At 41.3% G+C, this 12,335-nt stretch overlaps 1 long non-coding RNA gene across 2 annotated transcripts in view; it reads right to left on the reverse strand.

The window, feature by feature from the left end:
* The window catches only part of LOC121816904 (uncharacterized), a 289,186-nt gene extending 279,741 nt beyond the window's left edge, over positions 1–9,445 (reverse strand). For both annotated transcript variants that reach the window (XR_009595011.1, XR_006056612.2), the window contains exon 1: positions 8,766–9,445. This is a non-coding gene — a long non-coding RNA (uncharacterized LOC121816904). The remainder of the gene's footprint in view (positions 1–8,765) is intronic.
* Positions 9,446–12,335: the final 2,890 nt, after the last annotated feature.

The following is a 12,335-nucleotide window of genomic DNA, read 5'->3' on the forward strand; positions in this document are numbered from 1 at the left end:
GAGAAGCAATTAGCACTGGGCTGATTCTACCAAAGGCAGGAAGATAAAACTACTAATAAGAACAGCAACTGGTTAGTAGCCTATTAGCAATTTTGGTCCAGTCTAAGGAAAGCAGCTTCAATGTATTTTCCCCAAATGGTACACATCTTCTGCTGTTGCAAGTATTTTAAAAGGTTCAGGGATTAAACCTCTGTTGAAATTATGTGTTTCTTTTTAAGTCTAAGCATTTGAAATATACACATAACACACACACATGGTATATTAAACTCATGATTCCATATCCATTATTGCTTAGGATAAGGCTAAATTTAATGGAAAACAAAAAGAAATTGACTTAAAGAAAAATTAATGATACATGGCTTTGGTAAAAATAGTGACACATTTAAAACGACAAGTTTGGGAAACATGAGTGTACTGGTTATAAGTGTGCTAGGCTTTGGAACTGGAAGGACTTGACCTTGAATCTGAGATTTGCTGTCTTATAACTAGGACTTAGACCCATTTCCTTACCAGTGAGATGAGGATAATGACATCGCCCCCATAGGATGATGGCAAAGATGCAGTTAAATTAAATACCATAGGTAAAGGGCCTGGCATATGTGCTGACCATCCTTATTATTATAACTGCCTGGATGGATTCAATAGATTGAACAAAACCAGTCCTATCAAGCAAACTTGGCTGATGCCATTTAGAGAGGAGTCACAGACTCGAGACTTGCTGTCACCCGCCAAGCCCACTAAGAATTCCCGGAAAATAAAAATAGAACCTGGGTAATAAAATGAACTCTATCTAACCTTTTTTCTTTTCCTTTGGTCTTTGTCTAGTTTCACTTGCTTACAGGGCACCTCAGCACCAGTGATTTCAGTTCCTCATGTGAAACATCTGTGCCTGGTTCGCCTCAGCTCAGGGGGCCATGTGCAGAGAGCCTGCACTGGGCACTGAGAGAATTCGCCCCATCCCCCACCACACACACACACACACACACACACACACACACACACACACACAATTACTCTAAAGCAACCCCACCTACTGCCTGCAAGGAGACATCGTGCTTTAGAGAGAGAGCTCCAACTTGGCCATTATTTGATCAAAGAAGGTTTGTTTTGCTTCTGAACTGAACTTGGACCCACTGCATTGGCCTGATGGACATGGGAAGACAGTTGTCGGGGACTGACTTGGGAGGGTTGGGTAACGTAGGGAAGTCAAGGCTGCCCATGCTAGGTCTGCTTCCCTGTCACAGCTCCTGGGCTGTCTGACCTCCCTGGAGCATCGTCTGCTCAGAGCCAGCCCCAAGTTTGCCTGCTGGTGGGATGCAGGGCTCTTCCAGGACGCAATAGTCACATCAAGATGCTAATGACCTCCTCCAGCTATATGTGCTGACACTCTGCAAAGCTCTCTTCTAAAACAGCACAGAGACCTCACAGCGCTTTTGTGTCCCAAGCTCACTGCACACAGCTCTGCTCCACTGCTGGGCCAGACCAGGAGAGCCACCACGCGAACTGCAGGGAGAAACAGGAGAGGTCTCAGTAGTGGCTGCCATAGACTGTCTTGCCTCGCCTTTCAAATAAGCGATCCTCGGAGGATTTCTTCAAGAACCTGTGGTGGCAGATGTCTAAAGATGAATGGCAGCAGCCACTGCCTCCCCAGCAGAAAGTTCTGAACAGACACCTTCAAGCCCCGACTGTCATCTGCCTATGAGGCTTGGCAGCAAGTCTGGTGTCGCAGAGAAATTTAAGAACACTGGTCTCACCCGACAGACTCAGAGCCCAGGCTTGTTATCATTCTTTTCTATCATAGATATCACACGTACTCAAAGTAGAAAATTTAGAATATATATAAAACAAAATTTTTGCCAAATGCCACAACTCAATAAGAATTAATAACATTTTGATGTTTCCTTCCAGACAGTATTTTTTTTACAGTTGTAATGGTACTATTTATATATATAACATTACATTGGAATTTCCCCATATTCCATTACATCATGAAATTTTCAAAATGTTTTTCCTAATGGCTAGATCATTATAGCATGTAATATTGTAATGTATTTAACCACTCCCCTATCAGTGGATATTTGCATTTTCATTTTTATTGTAACTAATTCTGTAATAAAATATCTTTGTGCATTCATCTTCATCACATTTCAAATTATTTCCTTAGGAGAATTTCTATTTCTAGATACAGAATGACTGGGTTAAATACTGTGCTTTTCAGTTCTTGATATATACTATCTGATTGCTCCTGGGAAGATAAAAACACTTTGCAGTCCTACAACAAGCATATGAGCTCCCAGTCTTACCAAATTCTTGCCAGAGGATTTCTCTTTTTTAATTCTTTACTAATTTAACAGACAAAAATAAACTAACGGCTTCTTGTTTTGCCATGCATTTCTCTATTGCTCAATTTTTTACATGCCTTTAGCCACTTGTTTTGCCTCTTTTGTGAACATTCTGATCACGTCCTTTGCTTTTTTATCTTTTGATTTTTTTTTTTGCTAAGTTCTTTAATTAAAATATTCTCACTTCACTTCCATTACAAGTTCATTATAACTAATTTTTCTCCCACTGAAAGAACAATACATTACTTTATCTTAGGTGTTGGGGTAAAAAAAATGGTTCCTCTGTCATTTTATCCCTGTGTAATTAAATATAAAAACTTTTCTTTATGGAATGCAACCTGATACTCTAACTTGTTTAGGAAAATATATAATGGGTTACACTTATATTAAATTGCCTTGTGTTCATTACTGTTTTAGAATGTTTTACTTCATGAATTTTAATCTGGTAGACTAGATATCATTTTGGCTTAAAGTATAATATCATGAAGTTTTTTGGAGATATTAAAATAAAAACAGAAAATGTGGTCAGTTGATTTATTTTCAAAGATTATGTCTCTGCATTAGTTTCCAGACACAAACTATACCCGAAATAACCCCAGACAAGATGTAAAAGTTAAGGGCTTCCCTGGTGGCTCAGACAGTAAAGAATCTGCCTGAAATGCAGGAGATCCAGGTTCAATCCCTGGGCTGGGAAAATCCCCTGGAGACGGGAATGGCTACTCACTCAGTATTTATACCTGAAATGAGCTAAGACATGATGTTAAAGTTAACTAAGGTTTAAAAAACAAAAACCACAATTTTCATAAAATAAATGTTTACAAACAGATGATCCAGATAAAATCTCTCCTCCTCCAGGGAGCTTTCTCAGATTCATGGAGGCAGAATTCCTTTCTCCCTCCCCAGCCCACAACTTATTGCATGTGCCCCAGTGACATTAGTCATCAAGATCTACCTTGAATAGATGATATGTGAACATCTCTTTCCATCAAGGTGATTGATTCCTGGAAAGCAGGAACAATATTTTGTTTATCTATGTGTCCATTTGTGATCCCAATACAGTGTTTTGAGTATTAGTACATGCTCAGTAGACAGACTGAATTGAATTAAACTCTAAAATTTTGAGAAGAGGACTATGTGGAGTACTGGAACCCATGTAGATTTTTGAGTTAGATTAAGTGAGCTTGGAATCCAGCTGTGACAACCACTATGAGGCCAGAAGAAAGTTAACAGCCTCCTGAACTCTGTGTCATCTCCATAGGAATAACAATGCCTACCATGGTAGGCCCTCCAGGTTGGCTAACCCAACACCCATTTTCAACCAGTTTCATACTTGTCTTCCTTGACTATAATGACTGGAAAGCTAAATCCTCAATTTCCCAGCATCCAGACCTTTGCACAAATTATGCTGCCTTTGCAGAGAATTCTTCACTCCTATTCACATTTCAAGGCCTAACTTGAATAGCATATCCACTGAGAAGTGGTCCCCAGTTATTCAGGACCACATGAGTTACTCCCACCTCTATACTCCAGGAGAACTTCGCAGTTGTTTCTGTTGCAGCATGTATTACTATATTGGTTACAGTTGTGGGCTCAACTTCCTTTCTCTGCAAAGCAGACTATTAATTCTTCAAGTAGTATTTGTCCATAAGTCTGCTCCAAGTAATCTACAGATCTTGAGTAAATATAGGTTTTATGAATGAATGAGTGGAGGGATGGACTACCTTAAAGTCCACATGGTCTTGCCTCTATATATTTATTGAAGATGCTATGAAATTAGTATCAGATCTATTACCATTGCAGCTTCCAAGGTCCTACTACAAGCTTAGGGATCAAAATCAGGATGCCAAGGAAACTCCTACAGCCCCCAGTTATATTTTGCCTAAAGGGGGGAAAATAAATTTTATATTTAGTGGCTAACAAAATGGAACCAAGCAATTCTAGTTTTAATATAAAACTGTAACACCAATATTTTATGTACATGTATTTATATATGTGTCAGTATTTTATGTACGTGAAAGTAGTAGGGGTTCCCTTATCCGTGGTTACTTGCAAGCTGGCTTCTTAGAAAAGGAATCAGTCACCCACATATAGCCACAGTAACCAGTCACTGCTGGGCACTTAAAGTAATCAATTTCAGTCACCCACAAGGCACGGCCCCCACCCTCACCAACTGTACCAGGGGAGAGACAAAATCTCCCCAACCATGAACTCTGGTGAGTTATCGTTTAAGCTCACCATATCATACCAACTGCAACCCCCCAGGATTGGACCCCAGCTCCAGTTCTGCCAAGGGAAGAACTAGTGCTTCTCCAAGTATAACCCCTGGGCTGGCAAGATAAAGATGAAGTCAAGGTCCTGCCAGGAAATTTTGCTATTGAATCCCAATCCTTGAACACGCTAAGGGAGGGGCTTCATGTAGCTGAAAAGCCCTACCATCTTAGCACTTGGTTCTCCTCTGAGAGACGAGAGACAGATTCTCAGCCCTGCTAAATAGAATTATGCTGCCCTAGAATGCCATGAGCTATGGGGGACCAAGCAACTACTACAGCACCTTGTTTGCCCACCAAAATATTTTAACAATTTATTGTTTATTTAGTGAGGAGGAAAATTGAGCTTGGTTGGTTGGTTGGTTGTCTCTCTGCTTTGGTGAGAGAGGTGCCAGGAACACCGAGGAAGCACCCCTCCCCCGACGGAAGCACTGCAGTTATTACAGGGGCAATGCCTCCCAGGGTGCCACTGCCACTTGATCAGCTGACAGCCTCACAGGCCTCCTCCGCTTCACATTCAGTGTCATCATGCTAGCTTTAGCCGACATCCACAGCCACCAGGCAAGCATGTCACAACAGGACAAAGCTGGACCAGATGGTCTGTGAGAAATTGACAAACCCAGAAAATATCTGTATATATAACTGAGAAAGAACTGAGTCATTGGAGAGGGCAGACTGGACTTCTAAACTTTCTGCTCTTACTGACCAACAGAGAAATTGAGCTTTTCACCCTGGTGACTAATTTGTACTTTTGACTATGAAGTTGGACACTCTGGAGGTTATGTACTTATTCCCTAAGCAATATGATACTCGAGGGAATCAGGGTAGCAAATATAAATTCATTCATCACCTATTATGTTCCAGGTAGTGTACTTAACATTACTAAGATTTCATTTAATCCCAAACAGACTTAAGTATTTCTCTCTCTATGAATAGGGAAACTCAATTTCAGAGAAGCTATAAGTTCAAAGTTAAAACAGAAGTGAATTAAAACTGATTACAAGTCACATCTATCTGAATTCAAAACGCTATGGGTGTCTCTAAAATTGTAGCTGCTCGTATTGAAAGTCATAGTCAACTTATTGTGGAATATGAGCTTTGGGAAGTGGGTAAGCCACAAAACAGAAATAACTTAATATCAGATGCAAAACCTAAGCCTAAGCATTTTCCCGTTGACTTTTCACATTGGACATTGTGGTACATCATTTCTATACATTCAATTTACATGAATCTGAAACAAACTGCCTCAAATCCTTTCAGCATGAAATTTTAATCAATGTTGGCTTTATTTTTTTTCCTGGTTATAATATTATCTTCCCTATTGAAGAGAATTGATGATGTACATCTAATACGAATAGAATGAAAGGGCAAGAGCAAAGGCACCCAGATCAGAGAAATAAGGGAAAAAGAGGTTTTCCTGAACATATAAACTATATAATTAGAAGTGAATGAAGACTTCTCCAAAGTAGATAAAACATTCCGCTGTTAGTTTGGTTGATGACTCAAGTTAAAATAGCATCTGTTTACATATATCTCCCTGTTCTCGTCTATGTGACATTCTTTCCATCTTCCTTTACCCAAATAACTCTCATACATTCTTCAAGACATAACTCAGTTATCTCCCAGATTTCCCAGTAGGGCTATTTCCACCTCCTCCACACTTCTCTAAGCTCTCTGTGGATAACCCTGTCACTGCTACAACCACAGGAAAAGTTTCTGACCCTCCTCTGAACCATTAGCTCCTTGAGGACAGGGTCTAGATCTTTGATGTATCTTTATCCCCTAGAACACATGTAACACATAATGATAGCCCATAAAAGCTTGATTACCCAGACTGAATCTTTCATCTTTATAAATAAATGCTCAGATAAATGATGTGCAAATTGGAACTTAAGATCATATTATGTCATGTTAATGTTTTAATCTGAAGGAAACTACACATTTGCAAACAATATCATCCAGCTAAAAACCAACCCCAAATTGTGTAAATTAAGGCCATTAATACTGAACAAACTATAATTCCTGCCCAAGAGAGTTAATTCTGTCAAACAAAAACTCTTAAGTCCTAGAATTTTCTCGAGCGGCTTCAGTGCTTGGCATCATTCAGCACATACTGAGTAGTAGACATGCAGACACTTTCTTGAGTTTTAAATAACCCTAAACAATCCTAACCTCACCATTTTTTCACTGGTATCCCTTTTTCCAGTTTCTCCTGAAATGTGTTTTTTAAATCTGGGGTTTCTCCTAGAGCTATACAACCTTAAGCAATCATTTAACATCACTGAATCTCAGTTTTCTCTGTTTCATCATCTATAAATTTTGCCTTGGTGGTTTCACCTGAAAAGACAGAACTCTAGAATGTGCCATGACAGGCTGGCAAGACTCATGTGTGATGATCCAGGTGACAGCAATCCAGCTCTAGAGACTCTAAAGAGTCCTCATGGGATGGCTGAAATTATTGTGTCAAATGGAGCCAATTACAAAAAACTAGTTTTGTAGTAAGAAAATTTGTGGAGTTGTAACTATAAGATAGGTCAGACCGTACTGTCAGCAGTGGGCTTCCCTGGTGGCTCAGATGGTAAAGAATCTGCCTATAATGCAGGAGACCTGGGTTCAGTCCCTGGGTCAGAAAGGCCTCCTGGAGAAGGAAATGGCAACCCACTCTAGTATTCCTGCTGGGAAAATACCATGCACAGAGGGGCCTGGTGGGCTACAGTCCATGGGGTTGCAGAGTTGGACATTGTCAATAGCACCTTCAGTCATGGAGTGTACGCCAGTACATACATGAAGCAGAAGGGAGACACAGCACAAGAAATCAAAAGGAGAGGCCAGGTCAATACAGAGTTCCTGGCACATCATTCAGGAAAAAAGAGCTCCTTCCTTCCCATTCTCCGAGCCTGGCCGAGGGAGGTAATGTGTGAGGGTCTTCTCCAAAGCCTTTCCTTGCTGAATCAATACCAGCTACCTCTGTGAAGGTTCCAGAAAAGCTTCTTTCCCATCAGTTCCATTTGTTTCCCCAAAGCTACGGAAGAACATCAAAACCACTGGCAATTACCCTCAAGATCTGAAAATCTCACTTGCCACTTGCCACGTCCATTTCTGAACCATGAATTTTATCATGTCATCCCCTGCTCAGGGACATACAGCATCTCTCTCCTGATCTAGGATAAAACATTCCTTTGGGTCCACAACCCTCCACTACATATAGGAACCACCAAGCAAATTTTTACTGATTCAGAAAATGTCTGCATACCTACTAAGTGTCAGGAGCCATGCTGGACACTGGAGAATGCGTAGATGAACAAGGTGCAGTCCCCACCCTAGAGAAGCACCTTCTTGGAGTTGCCAAATGAGTGAACAATAATTACAATAAGTCGTGATAAGTCAACACTAAAGATGCACGGGGCTTCCCCGGTGGCTCAGTGGTTAAAAAAAAAAAAAAAAAAAACCCTTCAGGAGACATGGATTCGATCCCTGATCAGAGAAGGGCGCACAGGCCATAGAGCATCTGGGCCCATGTGCCACAGCTACTGAGCCTGTGCTCTAGAGCCCAGGAGCCACAACTACTGAGCCCAAGCACCTAGAGCCTGTGCTTCACAACAGGACAAGCCCCCACAGTGAGAAGCCCCCAGCATCACAACTAGAGCGTAGCCCATGCGGCAGTAAAGACCCAGCACAGCCAAAGGGAGACAAATAGAATTATATTTAAAAAAGACAAATGTGTGGCTTTCTGTGAGTCCTAAGAAAAGGCATCACAGAGAAGACAACTCATCAGCCAGGCTTTCAGGGATGAGTAGGGATCCACCAGACGACAAGCAGGGAGAGGGTACCAGGCTGAGGGAACCGAATATGCTGGGTTAACCTAAGTAAAACAGAAACAATGAGAAGTACAGATTACTCTAAATCATTTGTATTCTATTAAGTGCTAGGGATTATGTATTTTAGTACAGCAGAGATCAAGAAAGCAGGACCGGGATAATCAGCCTTTTCTCATGTCATTCCCCTGCTCTTCCCAGACAAAATGGAGGAGGAAAGTAAAACACACACACACACGCAAATCTTGGAAAGAGATCCAAGTCACAATCACAGCTGCACTAAAAAGTGTACTATGACCAAAGTAGAAATGCAAAAGTTTTCACAGTCTCTCCCCGCTCACCCATTAAAACAGATTCTAGCTTGTCTTCCAGCTAAGTCCAGGGATAGTCTTACTCTTCAAGACTAGTTATCTGGGGCTTTCGAATGCAGACTCAGCATGGGGGCAGGGCAGAGAGGAACTAGTGCCCACAAACTAGGTCAGGAGCACTGAGAGAGACGAGGCTCACAGACAAGCGCACGGTGAAGTCACAGACCATTACAGGGATTCATCTTTGTGGCATTCAAGAAATCCAAGATTCAGTTATTGTGAAACTATTTCTTTTTTTGCTTATACATTAGCTTATTGTTGTTTTGTTTTCCTTTGATTTTTTTTAACTCTGCCTAAGACAGCTCCATGGGTCATGGCTTTAGAAGAATTTTATCAGCTATGTTAGAATCATGTTACATATTAATGAAGTGCTTTGATTTAACCTCTTCACTCTCTTTATCTGCAAAATGTGAACATACCTCTGAAAGACTGCTTGAAGATGAAATGAATAACTAAAGTAAAATTCTGCCAATCAAAGAAGAAACTTTCTCTTCTACTTCTTTGCATGCCCTTCCATTCAATTGTTTATTTAACTCATATATTTTGATCACCTCCTACTGACTTGGTCTATTAAAATTTTTTCCATATAAAGTCTTCCCATCTTAAATGCTATTCATGTTTTAGCCTGCCCAGCACTGTTTTCCCTCTTTTTATTCTCAGTTTAATTGAGATATAACTGACACAATATTTTATAACTTTAAGGAACCAGAGATCAAATTGCCAACATCTGTTGGATCACAGAAAAAGCAGAAAATTCCAGAAAAGCATCTACTTCTGCTTTATTGACCATGCCAAAGCCTGTGACTATACAGATCACAACAAACTGTGGAAAGTTCTTTAAGAGATGGGAATACCAGACCACCTGAACTGCCTCCTGAGAGATCTGTATGCAGGTCAAGAAACAACAGTTAAAACCAGATGTGGAACAATGGACTGGTTCCAAATTGGGAAAGGAGTACGTCGAGGCTGTATATTGTCACCCTGCTTATTTAACTTACACGCAGCATACATCAAGTGAAATAAACACCAGGCTGAATGAAACACAAGCTGGAATCAAGATTGCCGGGAGAAATATCAATAATTTCAGATATGCAGATGGCACCACCCTTATGGCAGAAAGTGAAGAAGAGCTAAAGAGCCTCTTGATGAAAGTGAAAGAGGAGAGTGAAAAAGCTGGCTTAAAGCTCAACATTCAAAAAATGAAGATCATGACATCTGGTCCTATCACTTCATGGCAAACAGATAGGGAAACAATGGAAACAGTGACAGACTATTTGGGGGGCTCCAAAATCACTGTAGATAGTGACTGCAGCCATGAAATTAAAAGATGCTTGCTCCTTGGAAGAAAAGCTATGACCAACCTAGACAGCATACTAAAAAGCAGAGCCATTATTTTGCCAACAAAGGTCTGTCTAGTCAAAGCTATGGTTTTTCCAGTAGTCTTGTATGGATGTGAGAGTTGGACTATAAAGAAAGCTGAGTGCCGAAGAACTGATGCTTTTGAACTGTTGTGTTGAAGAAGACTCTCAAGAGTCCCTTGGACTGCAAGGAGATCAAACCAGTCAATCCTAAAGGAAATCAGTTCTGAATATTCATTGCAAAGACTGACGCTGAAGCTGAAACTCCAATATTTTGGCGACCTGATTCGAAGAACTGAATCACTGGAAAAGACCCTGATGCTGGGAAGGATTGAAGGCGGGAGGCAAAGTGGACAACAAAGGATGAGATGGTTGGATAGCATAACCGATTCGATGGACATGAGTTTGAGCAGGCTTGGGGACTTGGTGATGGACAGGGAAAACTGACATACTGCAGTCCATGGGGTTGCAAAGAGTTGGACAGGACTGAGCGACTTAACTGAACCGAAGGTCTACAATATGATTTGATACATGTATTGATACATATTGCAAAGTGTTTACACAATAAGGTTAACACATCCTTCACCTAACTACCATTTTGAACATCTAAAGTCTATTCTTTGTAACTTTCAAGTATATGGTGCCTGCATGCTAAGTTGCTTCAGTCATGTCCAGCTGTTTGCAACCCCATGGACTACAGCCCTGCAGACTCCTTCATTCATGGAATTCTCCAGGCAAGAATACTGGAGTGGATTGCCATGCCCTCCTCCAGGGGACCTTCCCCACTCAGGGATCAACCACAGGTCTCTTACATCTCCTGCATTAGTGGGCAGGTTCTTCACCACTAGTGCCACCTGGGAAGCCCCAAGCATACAGTACAGTATTGTCAACTATAGCTACCATGCTATATGTTAGATCCCTAGAGGTTATTCCTCTTACAACTGGAATCCCCTCTCCCCCACTTCCAGCGCCACCATTCTACTTTGCTTCTATGAATTCAGCTCTTTTAGATTCTATACCACATGACCTTTGTCCTTCACTTAAGGTGATAGTAACAACTCCCGACCACAGGTATGGACGTCTGATGCAAGCTGGCCAATCATGATTTCGCCTCTTGTCCCCATACCTCTTCCCACACAGGCCCATCACCCCAATAAGAGTGCTGCTTAGGATTTTTCAAACTAGAACTGGGAAAGAGCCTTTTTTTTCCCTCTGAACTTAAGACTTTAAAGATGTATGCATAAGCATCTAGCAGTCCTAATTCCAGCCACTAACTTAGAGAATTTTGAGAATGAAGCCAACCCACAGAGAGAAGAAAACAAAAGAATCCCTGGTCTTCCTAGGGGCTGATTCAGTAAAAAGTGAAAGTGATAATCGCTCAGTCATGTCCAACTCTTTGGAAACACCATGACTGTAGCCTACCAGGCTCCTCTGTCCATGAGATTCTCCAGGCAAGAATTCTGGTGTGGGTTGTCGTGCCCTCCTCCAGGGAACTTGCTGACCTAGTAATCAAACCCCCATCTCCTGCATTACAGGCAGAAGAAAGCCCTCTCCAGGTAACAGTAGTCAGTAAATGTAACCCTATTTGCTAAGCTAACTTGAGGTGGTTCTTCTCTGTCAGGGGCTATCAAAGACTTCTGGCTAACACAGCATCTTCGGAGGCCTCATTCATTTCCCTTTCTCCCTTCTCTGCAGGATATCCAGACTTTTCTCAATGCCTACAGTGCTGCTGCTAAGGCTATACAACTCTCACTGACCCTGTAGGTCTGCTGGGTCAGTTATGCAGTTCTTTTTCCCAAACATTGTGCTTCTTAATGTCAAAGACTTCATCACTAATCACATAGTAGGTGCTCAATAAGTGTGTTAAGAGAAACTGAATACTGTCAAACTATTGGCGCTAAGGGGCTTAGAGAGTCCATTGGAAAGTCTCTGGAAACTGAGAACTGTGTAGTAACATTTTTTTCTTTAATAACCCCAGGGAGCAAGCAAGAAGATGGTCATATAAATGTACACTGCAGTTCTTCCCAAGGAATCACCAAATGGCATAATATCAACAGTGCCCACCTGTAAATATGTAACTGTGTAAGTGTACCCGGATGTGCCTAATTATAAGGGAGTGTTCATGCTCAGAGGATGCCTGAGTCTAGCTGGAATTCATTGTCTCCAAAGACAAAGCACAACACAA

This window comes from Ovis aries, chromosome 1 (assembly GCF_016772045.2).
Source record: "Ovis aries strain OAR_USU_Benz2616 breed Rambouillet chromosome 1, ARS-UI_Ramb_v3.0, whole genome shotgun sequence".
NCBI classification, from domain to species: Eukaryota; Metazoa; Chordata; class Mammalia; order Artiodactyla; family Bovidae; genus Ovis; species Ovis aries.